Source organism: Leucoraja erinacea, chromosome 31, assembly GCF_028641065.1.
Source record: "Leucoraja erinacea ecotype New England chromosome 31, Leri_hhj_1, whole genome shotgun sequence".
NCBI classification, from domain to species: Eukaryota; Metazoa; Chordata; class Chondrichthyes; order Rajiformes; family Rajidae; genus Leucoraja; species Leucoraja erinaceus.
The window spans coordinates 6,737,382-6,759,030 of record NC_073407.1 but is presented as its reverse complement, the minus strand read 5'-3'; the positions used below and the strand labels follow the sequence as shown (position 1 = coordinate 6,759,030).

The 21,649-nt window shown below is 45.2% G+C and overlaps 1 protein-coding gene across 2 annotated transcripts in view; it reads right to left on the bottom strand.

Moving 5' to 3' along the window:
• Positions 1-19,724, bottom strand: part of mapkap1 (MAPK associated protein 1) — a 244,578-nt gene extending 224,854 nt beyond the window's left edge. The window contains exons 1-2 of one of the 2 annotated variants that reach the window (XM_055659816.1): positions 19,479-19,724; positions 14,278-14,354 (exon numbers count right to left, since the gene is read on the bottom strand). The gene's annotated coding sequence lies outside the window, so the exon portion shown is untranslated. The remainder of the gene's footprint in view (positions 1-14,277; positions 14,355-19,478) is intronic. The other variant, XM_055659815.1, reaches the window with a different exon arrangement.
• Positions 19,725-21,649: the final 1,925 nt, after the last annotated feature.

Below are 21,649 nucleotides of genomic sequence, written 5' to 3'. Positions count from 1 at the left end.
CCACATCGCAGGTACAGCCTGACCTGCTGAGCAGATGCAATAACATGAATTTATAAACAAGAATAACCATTCAGTACCAGGAAATTCCAGGTTGGTTGGGATTGGGGGGAAATCATGTCCTTAGCAGCATAAAGTAGGTACCTATCCACATTGGTATTAACCAACTTAGCAGCTCAACTGAGTGGTGCAACATTCATTACACTATCATCTCCCTCCAACACTGCCACACCATGGCTGTAGTGGGCACCAACTGCAAATGCCAAGCTTTGCAACAACAGTTCCCAGCCCCATCATTTATTTCAAGGTAGGTAGCGGCACATGTAAGGAAATTCACTATATCCATGCCACACACACATTACCAACATGAAAATAAGTGGTCCAATTCTTCATTGTCAACATCAAACTCTTGTAAATCCCTCCTAAAGTAATGATATTCATGAATAACTCAACACTTCACTGTGGCTCCACCAGCCAACAACTGGGCAATTGACGCTGGCCTTAATGTCCACACCAACATCACAAGAGAAAATAAAACTAAGATATCAACATCATTCATCTAGCTGCAGAAATACAATCAGTATCAAGCACATCATTCAAATTCATATAGATTAGTTTTAGTGGGATTATTTGTTTTACTACTTAATCTTCTTACCGAGTCCACATCACAAGATTAGAAATTGTTCAGCCAGAGCTGAACACACTTCTCAGCATCTTCATTGTAGGCAGCGAGATCAGCAGCTGTGCATTGGTTTTCCAGTTGAGTGCATTTCAGCAGGCGCTCCGTTGTTTGTGGTTCAGTTCCACATTCGCAGGTGACATCGTTGGAGTTAAATCTCCACTTGTTTAGAGACAATTTGGCTCTGCCAACACCAGTTCTCAATCGATTGAGGCAATTCCATCTGGCCCAACTTGCGTCTGCACCAGGACAGAGTTGCTCACTTGCCGTTAGTCCCATGGTAGTTGAGGGAGGTAGAGGGGATATTATATCACCCCATATGTAGACTCATGCTTCACTTGTTGTAAAGTCAGCCTCAAGAGGAGTCACACAGTTAAAAACATGGTGTCTGGCCAAACATTGGAAGTCGTTCATCTGTTATCTGCCGCTGGTGCTCCTTCATGCTGGCGCCTGCTCTTCTGAACTTGATGTCTGGCGGGACAATGCCTGCCAGGAGGTGGAGGCTGTCAGTACTTGTTGGCTTGAGACAACTGTGACAAGTCCGCAGGAAGCATTGAGGGCTGGGTTCAGCTTCTTGGCATGAGTGGATCTTTCCCATACTGGGCATGCATATTCAGCAGTAGAATAGCTGAGGGCTAAGGCAGTGGAATGTAGGGTCTGTGGGCTAGCACCACATTGTGCGTTGGTGAGCTTGCTAAGAACATTGTTACGTACGTTCACTCTCGCCTTTGTCTTCTCAATATGGGTCTTGAAGGTAAGACATCGGTCAAGGGTTACACCAAGGTAATTTGTTTAAGGAGGAACTGCAGATGCTAGAAAATCGAAGGTAGACAAAAGTGCTGGAGAAACTCGGCCCGAAACGTTGCCTATTTCCTTCGCTCCATAGATGCTGCTGCACCCGCTGAGTTTCTCCAGCACTTTTGTCTACCTTACACCAAGGTAAACCGGATGCTCACAATGCTCCAATGTTGTTCCAGACCAGTTCACCTGAAGTTCTCTTGGCTTCTCAAGTGAAAGGCACACACGTGCGTCTTAGATGGGTTTGCACGGAGGTGGTTCTCCGCATAATATGGTGTTAGTTGATTGAGAGCATCGGTCAGCCTTTCCACTACTACCGAAGAATCAGTATCTTGGGCAGCAACACTGTTTAATTGAAACTCTTCACTTGAAGAGTGTAAACTCCTAATGTATGTTGTGTCTCCTGTGCCGTGCACAGTGAATGATGAGGTTATCAGGAACAGAGGGGATAAGCTTTTTGCCTGGACTCGCAACCTTTTCTTTCTTCCAGCTGCACAACTATTTGACTTTGCACAATTATGCATCAGCAGCAGTCGAAGTAGTATTGCATAAAATATTGCAGTATACATTTGGTTATTCAGCCCAAACACTGTCCACCGATACACATGCTCCAGGTGCTTGAGCTCCCACTTAATTTACTTTCTGCCTAATACATTTAAATAGCTTGCCTGTGGTAGAAGCATTGTGATAAACCTGGTTCAAAATAATTTCTCTAGAATTGCATTTTATATCTATTAAGAGTTTATCATTTTCAACTATCCCACAAGTCTGTATGCAAACAGCAACATTTATACCACATGCATGCTGGGAGAAAATGTGGGCAAGTTTCAGTAGAGTGCAATTGAAAATGACCAATTAGTTTAATTGTCAACTTGCATTCTTATAGGACTTTATGAAGAAGGGTCTCGACCTGAAAGGTCACCCTTTCCTTCTCTCCAGAGATGTTGCCTGTCCCACTGAGCTGCTACAGCTTTTTGTGTCTATCTTCGGTTTAAACCTGCATCTGCAGTTCCTTCGTACACATAACACATACCAAGTGATTTCACAAGAACGTTATCAGAAAATTAATTCAGTGCTAACAAGATGATATTTCGGGCAGATATCTTAATATGGTGGACAGCAAGATGGATGGTTTAGGAAGGAGTGTCCTGCTCCTGTCAATACAAAGCATGACCATTAACTGCATGGCAATGATATGCAGATGGCATGGAATGGACAAGTGCCCCTTTCTGAAAGGGCTGAAAAAAATTCACGAAAAAAAAGTCAGGTAAGGTCACAGACAAAACTGAATTAATGACTTTGAATTTTAACACTGAGGCATTATTTAACACAACAATGTTATACACGTTTGAGTCACACCCTGGCTGCAGCAATGAAGAGAGATGGACTCTGTGGCCTAGACAAAGTTTGTGGCAGGTGCTTTATCCTTCCAAAAATGTGTTGTCAGAGGAAGTTTCTTCTCATCTAGCAATGGATGTCAAACGACCAGATTGACAACATAGAAACAAAGCACAGGTCAATGATATGATGGTGAGTTAAATCAATGTTGCCAGCATACTGGTGGGAACCAACAAGTGCGCTTTGAGATTAAGCTGTTAAGTAGCAGCAGTATGTCAGTCAAGGACAAAAGGGCCAAGTTCAAATTATTGACCGATCTAAAATTTCAGTCAGCCTGTGCAAATAAAGTGGAAAGAATCAGATCACGTTCGTAATTCGAAATTGAAAGTTAATATAACCTGCTTTGGAGATACAGGTGCACAACCTTTTATCCGGTGTTCAGGAAACCGAAAAACTCCGAAAACCGGCCATTTTTTCCAGGATGTCGTCTGCACACCAAATCTGCGTTTGGCGCCAAACTTGACCCGAAACGACCCACGGTCAACCCAGGTCTGTACTACTGTAGCGGCTGCCTCCTCCCCGGAGACCGAGGAGACACTTAAACATCTGTAAATCATTGCTTAAATGTTAGTCAGTTAGTTTGGAGGGCTTTTATGTGAAGGGGGGGTTGAAGGGGTAAACTTTAATTGTTAGTCCCCTACCTGGTCGGAGAAGCGGGGAGCGGTCAATGCCTTACCGGGTCGCCGTGCAGTAAGCTCCGCAGCGCTGTGGCCGCCAACTCCCAGCTGGGGCTGCGGGCGGCGCCGATTGTAGCTCCGACCCCGGCAACTCTACCCCTGGCTGCGAGGCGCTCCAAATCCAGTGCCGCCCGAGGACGGAAGCCCGCAGCCCCAGCTCCGCAAATGTTGGGAGTCGGCGGCGTCGCAGCGTTGGGATACCAGCGGGAAGCAGGCAATGCCTTACCGGGTCGCTGTGCGGTAAGCTCCAGGGCGAACATCCGCGGAGCTGGGGCTGCGGGCGTCCGGCCGCGGGCGGCGCTGGATTTGGAGCGCCTCGCAGCCAGGGGTAGAGTTGCCGGGGTCGGAGCTCCAACCGGCGCCGCCCGCGGCCGGACGGAGCCCCCAGCTCCGCGAGGTGGTAGCCGCCGACCAGGTAGGGGACTAAGAATTAAAGTTTCCCCCTTCACCCACCCACCCCACCACCACCACCACATAAAATCCCTCCAAACTAACTGACTAACATTTATGCAATGATTTCCCGGTCTCCGGGGAGGAGGCAGTCGCTCCAGACTTTTCAAGCCGCCCGCGCTACCTACCAAATCTACGCTAAAAATCTTCCATTCGGAAATCCGAAAATGTCCGAAATCCTACAAGTGTCTGGTCCCAAGGCTTTCGGATAAAAGGTTGTGCACCTGTACAAGGAAATACATGCTGGAATCTTGAGCAAAATACCAAGTGCAGGAGGAACTCAGTGTGTCAGGGAACATCTGTGGAAGGAATGGATAGATGACATTTCATGTCGGGACCCTTCTTTAGATTCAGGTCACTTGTCCATTTCCCTCCACAGATCCTGCCTGGCCTGCCGAGTTCCTCCAGCACTGTGTTTTAACCTATTTTATAGTCCATCAAAAGCTGTTGGATAGATCCAATATAACTTAATTGGATACATTAATCCAGTCATTATAGTACCTTAGGTCCACTTCAATCAGCAATGTTTCATTTACCAACATACTGAAGCCCATTTCTAACATTCAAACTATATCCATCATTATTACTTCTAAAAGCCGTTTCTAACTTACCACAATAAAATGTAAACTCAGATTCTTTAACAAATAGTTACATCAGGAGATATTAAATGGAAAAAATTACAAATCAAAAGCAAGCATATAATTAGAGATCTTTAATAAAACAGAAAGTTTGAGAGTTCTGACTTCTGGCATGATGGCGCCAGAGCATGGCGACCCTCTGCGTTCTAGTCCCAGAGGATGATCTACTGTCATCCGGTACAATCACCCCACTCTCTTAAATCTTTTTCACTTGTAAATCAATCACTACTTCTATTCTGCACTCTGTATCTTTCCCTTAATTTTACCTTTTGTACTTGAGATTGGCGTGGTGGTATTAATGTATAGTATTATCTGACTCGATTGGTTAGCATTCATGAAAGCTTTTTGCTGTAACTCAGTACGTGTGACAATAATAAACCAAACGTCATGTTTTTCATTGATGTGTCAGCATCAATAAAGGTATTTTTAACGTGTGGTCTAAGACTCTCACATTGAACTAAAACAATATGTTGAGCAAATGCTCTCAAGAGCAAAACCACAGTTGCATTCACATTCCAGTATCTCACTAAACATTCACTTTCCCAAACAAAACACATATTGCTGGAGGAATTTAGGCCCGGAGGCATCTGTAGAGGGAACCGACAGATGATGTTTCAGGTGAGGAACTTCTTCAGACTGATTGTCCATTCCCTCCACAGATGCTGCCTGACCCACTGAGATCCTCCAACACCCTGACTTGCAATTTCAGCACCTGCAGGTGCTTGCATCTCCATTCACTTGGCCTGCCTCTCCGTGGATTATCAGCTTGTCGTGGTGGTGAAGCTTGTCTGGACCTGAGATCCTGAGAACGATGCCGTCTGGAGTTATGCTCCTGGTAGGGTAACCCATGGCGGTAAGGTCGAGGGGGAAGTCTCTGACAAAGAGCAATTCAACCAAGACCTCAACGGTGGAACAGGCGGAGGATGATGGCTTACTTTAGTGGAGCTTCACAACGGCTGGGAAGGCGGATGAAGGCTGCAGCAGAAAAGGGTCCTGTCATCTTGGATTCCATGCCACTGGATTCTGACCCAGGTCTGTCAAGGACCGTGTGGTGTAGGTATGTTGCAAAACCTACCTTGAGCAGGGCTGCAGATCTGTCCCAGCCCGTGTGCGTGATTTTGGCGCCGTTGAGAGGGGGCCTGGTTTAAAATGCGATTTTCCCTAGGCTATTCAAATTGAGGTTGTTCAGCCTACTTAGTTCGAGGTTCGTTCACTGGAGCTATTTTTAAATTTAATTGGTTAATTTAAATGTTATAGTAGGTTAAAAATTATCCTCTAAACCCGCGACCGCCGACAACGGGACGGATCTCATACAGGGGACAACGGAAGGTAGGTTGTTTATTTTTACATTAAAAAGCGCTTCTTAAGATCCCTTTATACAAAGTTTTATGTTGCGAGTAGCCCCATTAAATCCCGAAGTATTTTTCTGGGCATTTGGGGTACAAATTCGCCGCAATGGGAACGTTCTAAACCAGTGCGTTCCACAGAGTTCCACAGGATCCCACTCGAAAGCTGATTTAAATGGACATTAATTTACAGCAATTGAACACTAAATTCCTTCCATTTGGCCTATAAATTAATGTCAATGAGATTTAAAAATCATGTTTTATTGTGAATTCTTTGTGAATGTTATTTGGACACTTAGGCCATTTAAAAATGTTAATCTTTTCTTAAGAAATGGATAGATGTTTAGATCTAGTAATTGAAGTTTGGAATTAGCTACAATTGGGAAACTAACTAATTATATGCTTTAATTTCAGGTCATCCAAGTAAGATTGTTTCATATTTGTTTCAGAATGCTTCAATCTACAATAACTGAAAATTTCTTTCAGTTCTCTTAATTTTTAAGAAAGTTATGGCCATTTCACTGTCCTCGATCACAGCTTTTGTGTTAAGTCAATGGAAAATCAATAGGGAACAAGATGCTAATTTCCGAGTATGAAAATGGCCATAACTTTTATAATACTGAAGATATGAAAGTGAATTAGGTGTCAAATTAAACTTATTTTTGTGCTTTTATCTGATGGGATAAATTGCAGACTTGATTTTTAAAATCTCAAAATTTTGTAACATTGCTACGTGGTGGCTGTCTGTACGCCAGTCACGCACAGGCATCCTCCATGAGAGGAAAGTCATACTCGTTTCGAGTGACCGCCGATAACGAAGATTCACTTGGCCCACTAAACCTGAGTTTTGGCACCGGGAAGATCAGATCAAATCTGATCTTCGAACCTTACTCTCTAATGTTCAAGTGCATCAACACGAGCTAAACTTTTTAAAATATATATTTAACGCGTCACTTTTGCCTCCACTCTTTTTTCCAACTCTTTATTTGCTTATTCAAAATCTACTTCCCTCTTAAAACAACATAGTTGATCAGCAAATCCTTGTGGTTTCCCACCCGCTGAATGGAAGTTTTGATAAGCTGATCATAGTGTTACAGGCTGCCACAACCTCCATGGTGACCGCCACACTAAATTTGTAGTCCGCCTTCGTATTCTCTCAAGATTTACCCCAAAGCCGGTTTACCTTGTGAAGAAAACAGAGGTTACAATGAAATTTTAATTGATTTCTATGGTTCAGCACTTTTGCAGCACACCCCTCTTCAAAAGGCTTGATTCTCTGGCATGTCATCACATTGAGATAGTTTTGATCACATGGATCTTGCTACACCAATTTACTAAAAACAGGAAGTGAAGAGTCTAGCAATGGTTGCTTGTTTCACAAATTTATTGATTGAAACAAAACCAGATTTTTACTGGCTCACTGAAATAAAAACAGACATGGAGACAGACAACATACTTGCATCATGATGCCCCATAGTTTTAAGGATTAAATATAATTCAAGGCATACTACAAATTGTTTCCTTTTATATAAACATCAGACACCCTACAGACAAATAGAACAGTAATTATGCAATGTATTTTGCCTAACTGTACATCATATTCCTATGTTCGGGAAAATTTAGTACAATGAATTCTTAATGTGAGAATTTTGTGCTCATTGTACAACCTTTCATTGCAGATCAATCTTTCAGTTTAAAGATTTAGCATAGGGTTTTATATATGATAAAATTAAAATTCCAGGTTTGACAACACCTAAAGCCATTTGAAAAAAATCGCAACCTCATAACCTGACAATGCTATTGCTACAGTGCTACTGTATGAAAACAGGGACAGCGACAGGTCAGTGGAGAGGGCTGCGAGTCGGCTGCCCTGCCAGCAGCGTGTTCGTTATTTCTACTTTTTTGGGGAGTTTTTTTGGTGTGTCCAAATGTTAGTTTAGGTGTCTCTCGGTATGTCTTGTGTGGGGGGTGGTGGGGAGGGGAAAGGGGGGAAACTTTTTTGGTTTCCTCCTCCACGGAGAGGCGACTTTTTCCATGTCGCCTCCCTCGCGGCCTAACAGCATGGATTGGAGCGGCCTTTCCCGGAGTTGGGCCCCGAGCATCAACAGCAGGCGCAGCGTGGACTTTCCATCGCAGAACGAACCTTTGCCGGGGGTCGCCAGAGAGAAGCGCTCCGAATGCTGGCCTGGTGACTTTGACATCATGGAGCTGTGGTCTGCGGAGCTTCTAGACGCGGGCGTAGCATGGACTTACCATCCGGAGCCTGGGATCCATTGCCGGGGCCCATAACATCTTGAAGCCGCGGTCTCCGGCAGGAAAGTGCCGATTCGGGACCTCCAAGCCGTGGAGTGTGTTCGACCGTCCCGATGTCGGAGTTTCACTCATCCCAACGAGAGGGCCTGTACATTGGGCCATCCATAGTGGTGACTAGGGAGGTGTGAGGACTGGTTGAACTTTGTTGCCTTCTACCACAGTGAAGAACACTTGGGGGGTGTTTGTGTTAAATTTTATTGTGTATTGTGTGTCCTTTTTAAGTGTATCGCTGCTGGCAAATTCATTTCACTGCACCTTCGGGTGCACGTGTCAAATAAAATTGACTTTGACTTTTGAATCCGATTTCCCCAGCACACGAGACAACTTACAGCATTGAAATCAAGGACACAAGAAACTGCAGATGTGGGAATCTTGAGCAAAACAGTGTTGGAGGAACTCAGTGAGTCAGGCAGCATCTGTGGAGGGAATGGCCTACAGAAGGGTCGCAACCCAAAACATCATCTATCCATTCCCTCCCGTGATGCAGCCTGACCTACTGAGTTTTGCATTTTTTGAGTTTTCCAGTACTTTGCGTTTTTATTGAAACTTTTAAACTATTTTGAACTTAGAATGCATCTGGCCCATTCTTAGTCATACGTGTGACTAAAAATGTGAAAAATTGTGGAATACATCTCTTCAAATTCTGAAAGTATTACAGGTATATTGTTTTGTACTGTATATATGATTCATATTTTTTTCAAAGTTTATCAAGTGAAATATTTATGTTATGCCGACAATGTTTGTTTAGGGCCAGAGGTCAAATATGGCTGGTCACGTGTGCGACCTCCCACGGAGGCATTTTTTTCATAACTCGGTTTTATCTTACAAACTCTTGAGAATTTTAAAAGGCTAGAATGTTCATATCTTTAGCAGACATGCATTATAGTTCAAGAAAGAACTGCAGACACTGGAAAAATTGAAGGCAGACAAAAATGCTGGAGAAACTCAGCGGGTGAGGCAGCATCTATGGAGCGAAGGAATAGGCGACGTTTCGGGTCGAGACCCTTCTTCAAACTGATTCAACTGACCCTTATTCAATATTGAAGAAGACTGAATAACTGGAGAGAGCCAAAGAGTCAGTGTCTATGAAGTTGACAATTATATCAACCTGGAACTAGGCTTATTTTTCCTGATCCCCAAACCCTAATGTTCTCCAAAAACAAAACAAATTCAAAAATATTGCCTTGAAATTTCAGTTGAGGAAAATTCATATGGTCAACCACCAGGTGGAATTTTTCATTCCCTTCTTTAATGGGGGTTCCTGTTCTTCTGAAATAATGCCCCCTACAAGGAAACAAATCCTCTCAGCATCTGTATCATCAAGCTGCCTCAGAATCTTACATTCAAGGAAGATGGCCACATTCTATCCAACTCTAATGAATATAGACAGAGTATTTCCGCGTAAGATAGCCCCTCCATTCCAATAATCAATCGTGATCTTCCTCTGAACTGCCTCTAATGCAAACATACCCGCACATCAATGAGATCAAAACTGTATGCAGTACAGTTGATTTCAGAACCACTCTGAAATAAAGCAGTCACCATTACTGTGCTTCTGCTCCTGGAACACAGTTTTCCAACACTGTTAAAAGGCACAAAAAACATTTTCTTATGAGCAATGTTATCTAGTGTCCGAAGCTCTAAAACCTGGCTCTTTTCAAAACCAAACAAGCTGTGGCAACCACCTTCATCTATTATTCTGGTAACACAAACCATTCTGTTCTTCAACTTCAGCAATGAAAAAAAACTTCTTATTTAAGCAGATAATGTTTCCAAGGACCTCTGAAGATAGGAAAACTGACTATTGAAAGGTAATGCTAGTAGCAAACCTTTAGCAGCCTTCAATTTTCTAAAAGATGAGAAAATACCAACTGAAAATAGAAAAACAATTAATTAGATATCACGTCAGTAAAACTATTTTTTTTATTAATGCATGTGTTTCTTATTTACTGAAGGAAAATGAAGCAATTAGAATTATTATTTCTGCATATAGGCACTCAAAAAAGATTACCAGACACAGAGAGCAACACACCCCACCTACCCCTCACTGTCCCTGCCTCCATCGTGGTTTTGTGACCTTTACCCAGTGCGCTGCACAGGAACCGCAGGCATCAACCAATGTGGCATGGTCCACGATTCAGTCTCCCAAACCTCAGGCTTCCCTTCCAGAATTGGCAATTTTCAGCTGTCAGATGTTAGTTTTTTTAATACTTCCAGTTTGCTAAATCCCTCCACAGGTACATTAAATAACACAATGCTTTGGCCTTGATAAACAATCAACATAAAAATGAAAATTAAATGTGCAATGTATTTAAGCATGCAGAATACGCGCTTCCAGTAAAAGCTATATTCCCTTCCTATAACATTTCCACACACACCCATTTTAGACTGTAAATACAAAACATGGATATGAGTGGCAATGGCTACCCGCTGATAAATGCAAGCATAGATTTCAGAGGAAAAAAAACAATTGTGCAACTCAGTTCTTAAAGTATAGAGAATTTGTACGAACCAGCGTAAATAAGCAGGGCAGATAAACTTGCAGTACGACAAAATAACCACCTCTCTCCCAATATTAATCAAGAACATATATTCACATCAAACTATTTTGTTGTCAATGTAAGCAAAGCATAAGCAAATTATTTCCTGTGGCTTATTCAAATTGTGTTGAATGATAGCAAATCACAACAGCAGCCCGTCCATGAGATTCAAAATACTATTAATCAAAAATATCAGGGCTAACAGGAATATCAATGAAAGAAGGGAAATAAAACTTATTTTTTGGAATCCTTTCATTTACCAGTTAGGTCAAGAAAGCAAAGCATTCGTTGGTGGAAAGATAATTTGTGCAGGAAAGATATAGATTAGAGGAACATAATGAAGCTTTGACAGTATTTTCTACATTTCAATAGATAATCATGTTTTTCCAGCATAAGGAAGATGAATTTTGACCACCTACAGTATTTGCATCTGTAAGGATTTCTAAGAACAGACTAAAGTAGTACAGGTGCACAACCTTTTATCCGAAAGTTCCGGGGACCGAAAAACTCCGAAAAACCGGCCATTTTTTCCAGGATGTCAGAATGGAACATTTTTATCTAGATTAGTTTGTAGCGCGCGCCAAACTTGACCCGAAAGCTGACCCCTCCCCGGAACCCAGGTCTGTAAATACTGTAGTGGCTTTTATGTCCTGGTGGTGGTGTAGTGGAGAAGGGGGAGAACACTTAAACATCTGTAAATCACCTTGCTTAAATGTTAGTCAGGGGGCTTAGTTTGGAGGACTTTTATGTGAAGGGGACCCCGGGGGGGGGGGGGGGAGGCGGTCCAAATCCAGGGGCGGCGGCGGGACTTTAATTCGGGAGTAGTCCCCTACCTGGTCGGAGAGGCGGGGAGCGGTCAATGCCTTACCGGGTCGCCGTGCAGTAAGCTCCGCAGCGCTGTAGCCGCCTTCTTCCAACTCCCAGCTGGGGCTACGGCCGTCCGGCAACGGGCGGCGGCGGTTGTAGCTCCGACCCCGGCAACTCTACCCCTAGCTGCGAGGCTCTGCAAATGTTGGGAGTCGGCTGCGTCGCAGCGCTGGGATACCAGCGGGAAGCGGGCAATGCTGGGTCGCTGTGCGGTAAGCTCCAGGGCGCTGAGGCCGCCTTCTCCCAACGTTCGCGGCTGGGGGCTGGGGGCGGCGCTGCTGGATTGGGAGCGCCGCGCAGCCAGGGGTGGAGTTGCCGGGGTCGGAGCTACAACCGGCGCCGCCCGCGGCCGGACGGAGCCCCCAGCTCCACGATGTTGGGAGTCGCCGACCAGGTAGGGGACTAAGAATTAAAGTTTACCCCTTCACCCACCCACCCCACCACATAAAATCCCTCCAAACTAACTGACTAACATTTATGCAATGATTTACAATGATTCCCCGGTCTCCGGGGAGGAGGCAGCCGCTCCAGACTTTTCAAACCGCCCGCGCTACCTACCTAATCTACGCTAAAAATCTTCCATTCGGAAATCCGAAAATGTCCGAAATCCGACAAGTGTCTGGTCCCAAGGCTTTCGGATAAAAGGTTGTGCACCTGTAGTTCCAAACAACTTTAAAGTAACAGCCATGTGCTTGTCCCTATTGCCAAGATAGATGCTTTAAAAAGATACAAGAAAGAAACCTGGACATACTTTGCAACACCTTGTGAGTTTTAAATCAAAATTACTGCAACCTTCCAATTATATCTGTTTTGAAAGGGGGGTGGGGGTTGGGCAGAAGAGTCTCTAATTAGAAAACACCAGATAATTCACTCTCCCAAAGACAATTTGAAGTAATATTAAAAAGTTAGATCTTAAAACACAAGAATATTTCATGTTCAGATATAAAGGTTGGGTTACATAAGACAACTTCATGGTTAAACATCTAGGAGGTGCAAATCATAAACCTGTTCTATTATTTATGTTGAAGTACTTGCAAAGTTCTGAACAATCCCTTATTGCAGGATTATTAAAGTAATAGAAAAGCAGCGAGATTCACAAGGACTCTACTAAAGATGAGGATTTTCAAGTTATAAATAGATTGCTTAAGTTAGAACTGTTTATTGGAACACCACATTTTACATAAACTTGGACATCTTCAAAACCACGGTAAAGTTGTGTTAAATTCCTCTCCTATCCTTCCGACAGCAACAGGGTGCCAACCAACATGCCCCATCCACACTAATCCCACCTGCCTGTGCTTGACCCATAACCCTCTAAACCTATCTTATCCATATACCTGTCCAAATGCCTCACATGTGTTGTGATAGTCCTGCCTCAACTACCTCCTCTGGCAGCATGTTCCATATACCCACCACCCTTTGTGTAAAAAAAAAAAAAAAATCACCCCTCAGGCTCCAATTAAATCTTCCCCCCCCAACCTCCTTAAATGCATGTCTTCTTGGTCTCGATTCCCCTACTCCGGACTACAGACTGTGCATTTACCTGATCTATTCCTCTCATGATCTTGTGCACTTCTATCAGATCATTCCTCATCCTCATGCACTCTAAGGAATAAAGTTCTAGCCTGCACAACCTCGCCCCATAGCTCAGGCCCTCGAGTCCTGGCAACATCCTCCTAAATCTTCTTTGCACCCTTTCCAGCTTGACATCTTTCCTATAACATGGTGACCAAAATCGTCTGGGACAATCTTCCAAATTCTAGTTACCCGTCTTGCAAAGAAATGTGTTCTCATCTATTTTGAAAGCCAATCAACACCTCTACTTCCTAAAATGATTGAGGAGATTCTCTATGTCAATAAAATCTCCCTTGAACTTCTGCAGGTGTGCAGTCGAGAGCATAATTGACTGGTTACATCACAGCCTGGTTCAGCAAGTCGAAAGCCCTGGAACAAAGATTGCAAAAAGTGGTGACACTGCCCAGTGCATCACGGGTACTGACCTCCCCTCCATTGAAGGGATGCACAAGAGTCACTGCCTCAAAAAGGCAGCTGTATCATCAGAGACTCACACCACCCTGGTCATGATATCGTCACTCCTGCCATTTGGAAGATATAGGAGCCTGAAATTATAACGTCCAGGTACAGGACCAGCTTCTTCCGTACAACCATCAGGCTACTATATTTTTATATAAAATGTGTGCGTTACAGGCTTTACAGAGTATTATGCTTACTTAACTGTTGTGCTGCTGCAAGTAGGAATTTCATTGTTTCGTTTCGGGACATGTGACAGTAAAACACTCCTGACTCTCTCTGAAAAGCTGCTGTGAACAAACTTTAACACCATTTAATAGACTATTAAAAGAACACCTACTTTGGCACCAAGGGAAATCAGTCCAGATTCCATGAAGAACGTTGATGGAATTACCTTAAGCAGCACGAGAGATACCCTAAAATGAGACACTGTCGAGTGAAGCTACACAACACGAGTACTGGCATTCCAAACACTAAATGCAGCAGGCTAGCAAAGTTCAGCTGTCCCATAGTCCACAGAGTAGAGAAAAGCTGTCACCCTACCACATCCAGTTGAAAATGGTAGACAATCAGGCAACGAGGTAGCTCCTGAACATTCCACCTTCAAGCATGGAGGAGACCTGCATACAAGTGCAAGAGACAAGGCTGAAGTATTTGCGTGCGTCTTCAACCAAAAGTGCGAGTGGATGATTAATTTCACCTCTTCTTGAGAGTCGCATTCTGAACATCCAATAAGCAGCTGAGTGCATTAGATGCAGCAAAGTAGCTTCCCAGCAGTGATGAAAACCTAGTTACCAAGGCAAGGCAAATTCCTTGTATGTGTATACTTGGCCAATAAACTTAAACTTACTTAAGAGTAGCTCCCCAAGCCAAGCTAGTCACAATGGCCAGTGGTCATCCCTGATCCCGAGAGAGTCGATAAGGTAAAATTATGACCCGTGTTCTTATTTTTTTTTAATACAGATAGCAGATGAAAATATACATAACTGGTATCATAAGTATCAGCAGTAGGTAGCCTGCATTGCAAGATAATCTCCCAACATGTGTAGAAAAGAACTGGAGATGCTGGTTTAAATCGAAGGTAGACACACAATGCTGGAGTAACTCAGCGGACCAGGCAGCATCTCTGGAGAGAAGGGATGCGTGACGTTTCGGGTCGAGATCCTTCTTCAGACTGATGTCAGGGCAGTGGGTGGGGCAGAGATAGAATGCAGTCGGAGACAATAAAGCTGGTGGGAGAACTGGGAAGGGGATGGAGAGAGAGGGAAAGCAAGGGCTATTTGCAGTTAGAGGTCAATTTTCATACCCTGGGGTGTAAGAAAGAACTGCAGATGCGTCACCCATTCCTTCCCTCCATAGATGCTGCCTGACCCGCTGAGTTACTCCAGCATTTTGTGTCTACCCAAGCAAAATATGTGCTGTTCCTCCAATTTATGCTGAGCCTCACTCTGATAATGGAGGAGGCCCAGAACAGAAAGGTCAGAATGGGAGGGGGAGCTAAAGTGCTGAGCAACTGGGAGATCAGGTAGGTTAGGGCGGACTGAGCGCAGGTGTTTGGCGAAACTATCGCCAAGCCTGCGCTTGTTCTCGCCGATGCACAGAAGTGGACAGCTGGAACGGCGGATACTGTAGATGAGGTTGGAGGAGATGCAAGTGAACCTCTGCCACGCCTGAAAAGATTGTGGGGGTCTTTGGATGGAGTTGAGGGGGGAGGTAAAGGGACAGGTGTGGAGTCTCCTGTGGTTACAGGGGAAAGTACCTGGGGGGGAGTGGAGGGAACGGCCTCTGCGGAAAGCAGTGGAGATGGGAAGATGTTGCCAGTAGTGAGATCCCGTTGGAGGTGGCGAAAATGTTGGAGGATTATATGTTGTATGTGGCGGCTGATGGGGTGGAAGGTGAGGACAAGGGAGCTCTGTCCTTGTTGCGAATGGTGGGAGGGGGAGCAAGAACGGAGGTGCGGGATACTGAGGAGACCTTAGTGAGAGCCTCATCGAAAATGGAAGAGGGGAACCCCTGTTTCCTAAAGAATTAGCACATCTCCGATGATCTAGTATGGATAACCTTATCCTGGGCTCAGATGCGGCGTAGACGGGGAAATTGGATGTAGGGGGCTTTAGAGGAAGCAGGGTGGGAAGGAGTATAGTCTAGATAGCTATGGGAGTCAGTAAGTTTGTAGTAGATGTCGGTCAATAGTCTGTCTCCTGTGATGGAGACGGTGAGATCCAGAAATGGAAGGGAGATGTCGGAGATGGTCCAAGTGAATTTGAGTGCAGGATGGAAATTAGTGGTGAAGTTGATGAAGTCAGTGAGTTCTGCATGGTTGCAGGAGGCAGCAATGATGCTGTCATCAATGTAGCGGAGGTAGAGTTCTGGGATAGGGCCAGTGTACACCTGGAACAGTGATTGTTCGACGTCCCTTGCAAAGAAGCAGGCACAGCTGGGGGCCATGCGAGCGCCCATAGCTACGCCTTGCATTTGGAGTAAGTGGGAGGAGTCAAAGGAAAAGTTGTTCAGTGCAAGGACCAGCTCTGCTTGGTGGAGGAAAGTATTAGTAGACGGAAATTGGCTGGTTCTGCGGTCGAGGAAGAAACGGAGGGCGTTTCTCCCAACATCTTGCGATGATCACTTTAACATTTGACATGGTCCAATGCTTACAACATGTACTTTACATAAATTCAAACCACGATTGGTAGTTTAAGCTGCTATAAAATTCAGAATTCTTCCTGAAGAAAACAGAGGGCTGAGTTCCACTTCAGAGCTAAAGGGAAAGCAAAGGTGACAATGGATGACCATTTTCAGAGCTCATGCCAAGGTCTTCCTGGTTAGTTGCAACAATAAAAGCTGTTAAAAATTAAACAGGCATAAAACTAGTTTTTTTTTTTAATTGAAACCCTTACTCTTGTTGGCAGATTGGTGCATCTCAAATCTGGAGACAAAGAGACTAGAGGTGCCAGGGTCTGATGCACTGAATGAGCTGCTGGAGGAACTCTGCGAGTCAGTCAGCAACAGTGGAGGAAAATGGGCAGTCAACGTTTTGGGCTGAGACTCTTCAGTGCCTGAATGAAGGGTCTCGACCCCAAACTGTCAACTGTCTATTTCTCTCCACAATTGCTGCCTGACTCACATAGTCTTTCCAAGCACGTCATATTTAGCTCAGTAAATTTCACTATTCTGCATCTAGCATTACACACATCACAGAACAAGCCATACCACACAGGTGTCTTCTCACACCCCACATCACGATTTTCAACGGAGAAGGAAAGGAGAATGCCATTGTGCCATATTCAGAACAAATTTCTTCAAAGTATGAAATGGTTGGGGGTACCCCAATTTATTTCACACTAAATTCTCCCCACATAAAATACTAGCAGTAAACTAGAGGAATCCAGGATTATCATGCATACCGAGAACACCCAGCTCTATTACAGCACAACCTGCTTTAACTTCACCATTCCCTTGAGATTAAACCACTTGGTGCTGCAGCAGTTAAAATAACACATTTATAGTCCATAGATGGAAGTTCAAATCCCACAACAGGAGCTGGGGAATTTAAATTCAGGGAACGCTCCAATAAATACAAACATACTGGATTTATTTTACATTAACTCATCTGCTGCCCTGCTGTCCTACAGGAAAGAAAGTCTCCCCTACTCATCCCAAGTGTGACTTCAGACTCACAACCATGTGGTTGATCTCAACTGCCCTTTAGTGGCCCAGAATCCACTCAGTTCCATCAATATTGAAACAGGACAGGGCAACAGCTCTCTCTCAGTGATGGATAATTGAGCCGGGCCCACCAGCAAAGCCCACACCCTGAAAATATAAGAACCAGGCCTGCATGAATCATAAATGTCAGAAAACTAAAGCCATAATTGCTATTCTCTTACCTCCACTTACTTATGTCCCTTTCCAGCCTCTGGCTCAGACTGAATTTGACCATTTACATCATGGATGACAACAAGCCGAGTATCTGATGACGCATGCTTATCACAAAGATTCCTTACTTCAACCACAGTAAATACATCATGACCAAGCATTTAGAGCCATCTCCTCATCACCCGAGTCTTGCTCAAATATTCCAAATGCCTCTTGTCCAAAATCCCATCCTCCAGAAACATTAATTGATCCAAAGTGCATTTATATGTACCACAGACAACCTATTCCATCCATCAGCAAATTAAGTTGACATCCCCAGTTTAAATCCTTTCAGAACCCCTTCTCCTCTCAATCTGCACCATTTCTTGCAGCCCAACCATTTGGCCTATCCTTGCTTTATATTGGATGAAAACTGAGATATTTAATGTTTCTCTCACTCTTCATTATATCCATGGGTTCTGGGTTGCAGCTCCTCAAATACATAGGGACATCTTAAATCTTACAAATGGCTTGGTTGTCAATTCCACTGGCTTCTCACGAGGCCACTTCCTTTGTCCCGGTCATCTAGAATTTAGTAAATTAAATCACCTCCAAGGTCTTCGTGTTTCACCAACCTTTCAGCATCTCTCTTAATTTCATCTTTATTCCATTGAACTCTCGAACTGATGCACTACAATGCTGATAATAAGATTTGCACTTTGTATCTTCCCCTTCGCTCTATCTATTGTACTTGAGTTTGACTAGATTGTATTTATGTGTCATATTATCTGATCTGTGTGAATAGAATGTAAAAGTTTTACACTGTACCCGAGTACACATGACAATAATAAACCTAAACCTCACAAACTGAAATGGAGCTATTCCACAAGGGTGGTATTACTTGTCTTTTATTTCATTACGGCCACAATCCCGATGAACCTCAAACAAAACTAAAATCTAACTTCCTCCAATTGAAATGGGGAAAAGTAAAATAAATTAATAAGCATGTTCCATTCTTGCAACTTTCCAAAGCATTCAGAGATTTACACAGTCATAAATCACGAATTTTATTGATGGTTGCTAAAACAGACTTGGTTCATAACCAAGTATCAACAACCTATCATCTATTTCCTCAAAGCCTGTGCAGGCTCCACTGATTGTTTACAACAGTGAAGTCCAGGGTAGTTACTACTTGTCAGTTGTGCACACTCAATTACTAATCTTACAGCTCTGTCAACAACAGATTCACTTAGCAGCCCATGGAAAAATTATGTCGTTTTAATATAAAAACAAAGCTTTGCTATAAATCCAAAATATTTGAAAATTGGTGGAAATTAACAGGACATGGAGCAGTTGTAAATAGAGTAACACAGCGAATGGTCTTTGATCAGGACCCAGTTCTGAACTATGTAGAATATTTCCAATATTTCCCGTTGTTATTCCCAAGGCCTGACACCTCGGATATAAGTTACACCCATGACAACAATGTCAAACAACCTACACGAGTTGTTACAAGTAAACAGACGACCTCTTGTGCTGTATCCTTCAACCCAAGGCAGGCTTTGTGCTGGGAACCCCACGATCTTGTTTACATCTTTCCAACGTGGTGGGAAGTGAGCGCATCCTGTGACTAATCACTGCAGCGGTGCCACGTCGGGTGAGAGGGCGGCCCGTGTTATTCCCACACGCCGAGGCCCGCGGACTGGGGGCAGTGCGACTAAACTTGGGCATGAGTTTGACCCTGGAGGCGGGCGGGCAGGCGCCAGGCCTGGTGTACGGGCGGCTGTAAACAAGCTGGGTTAGGGCGGGGCGGCCCTGAGGGCAGGTCCAGGCCTCCTCCTCAGCCCGGGAGGAAAGGAGGGGAGCGGGGTCCGGGGGCAGGAACGTACCGTCGGCCGCAGCACCCGGCGCCTTCGGTCAGCCTCTCCCCACACGCGTGTCAGCTGCACATCGCCGCCCGAGGCCGCGCCTTATCCCCGCAACGCCGCACGCAGGCCGCATCCGCCACCGCCACCGGCTCACAGGTTGTCGGCCGCCTCCGATTCCGCACCCGGCGCCACGGCCTCACGCACCCGCTCTCCCCTCACGGCCGCCGGGCCCCGGCTCTGGCAGCTCCGGCCCCGCCGCGCTGCACCGGATGTCCCGCCTCCCCGCCGCTGGGCGACTGAATGACATCGACGTCCGTCAATCGGCGCCGCTCTCCCGGGGGACGCGATCTCTGATTGGACGGATGCTGCTAGTGGGCTGGGTCAAAGCCGGATTGGCAGCCAATCACGGGAGGGGTGGGCATGGGCGGCAGCAGGTTAGGGTGAGGTTCATGAGGCCAGCAGGTTAGGGTGAGGTGCATGAGGCCAGCAGGTTAGGGTGAGGTGCATGAGGCCAGCAGGTTAGGGTGAGGTGCATGAGTCCAGCAGGTTAGGGTGAGGTGCATGAGGCCAGCAGGTTAGGATGCGCAGCATGAGGCCAGCAGGTTAGGGTGAGGTGCATTAGTCCAGCAGGTTAGGATGCGCAGCATGAGGCCAGCAGGTTAGGGTGAGGTGCATGAGGCCAGCAGGTTAGGGTGAGGTGCATGAGGCCAGCAGGTTAGGGTGAGGTGCATGAGGCCAGCAAGTTAGGGTGCGCAGCATGAGGCCAGCAGGTTAGGGTGAGGTGCATGAGGCCAGCAGGTTAGGGTGAGGTGCATGAGGCCAGCAGGTTAGGGTGAGGTGCATGAGGCCAGCAGGTTAGGGTGAGGTGCATGAGGCCAGCAGGTTAGGGTGAGGTGCATGAGGCCAGCAGGTTAGGGTGAGGTGCATGAGGCCAGCAGGTTAGGGTGAGGTGCATGAGGCCAGCAGGTTAGGGTGAGGTGCATGAGGCCAGCAGGTTAGGGTGAGGTGCATGTGGCGGTGTTGGGTGGAGGTGAAGGACTGCATTGGCATAGCGCCGTTCAAGACCTTGCAGGTCACTTCCCAGCCGAGGAAGTAGTTTGAAAGCGTGTTGTTGTTCCTTTTTTAGTCTTTCTCCAGTAAAATCGTGAGATGCAATGACTACTAAATCGCAGCAACGTATGCAACCAGGCGTTCATGTCTGGAGAATGTGTGCGGGTGAATAAGTATGAGGCTGGACAGCAGATTACAAGTTCCCACCTTTCTCTGGAATAACCCCACCATGATATTTTGCATCCATCGGAGACAACAGATGTGGACACAATGAAATGCAGATGCTGGTTTACAATACAACCCATTCTGCAGCCTGATTGTGAGGGGAAACTGGAAGAGAGGATGTGGGCCTCGCTTAGTGCTTCACCAGACCATTCGGATCACCTCTGGGGCAGCACACCCGCACACCTAGTTTGGTTTAAGAAAGAACTGCAGATGCCGGTTTTATCCAAAGATAGACACAAAATGCTGGAGAAACTCAGCAGATCAGGCAGCATCACTGGAGAAAAGGGTCTCAACCCAAACGTCACCTATTCTTCCAGAGATGCTGCTTGTCCCGCTGAGTTACTCCAGCATTTTGTGTCTATTCTGTGACTTACGGTACCCCACTAGTCACTGCCTGCCATTCTGAAAGGGACCCGTTAATCCCCACTCTTTGTTTCCTGTCTGCCAACCAATATTCTATCCATGTCAGCACTCTACCCCCAATACCATGTGCCCTAATTTTGCCCACTATTCTCCTATGTGGGACCTTATCAAATGCTTTCTGAAAGTCCAGGTACACTACATCCACTGGCTCTCTCTTGTCCATTTTCCTAGTTACATCCTCAAAAAATTCCAGAAGATTAGTCAAGCATGATTTCCCCTTCGTAAATCCATGCTGACTCGGACCGATCCTGTTACTGCTATCCAAATGTGCGGCTATTTCATCTTTTATAATTGACTCCAGCATCTTCCCCACCACCGATGTCAGGCTAACTGGTCTATAATTTCCTGTTTTCTCTCTTCCACCTTTCTTAAAAAGTGGGATAACATTAGCTACCCTCCAATCCACAGGAACTGATCCTGAGTCTATAGAACATTGGAAAATTATCACCAATGCATCCATAATTTCTTGGGCCACTCCCTTAAGTACCCTGGGA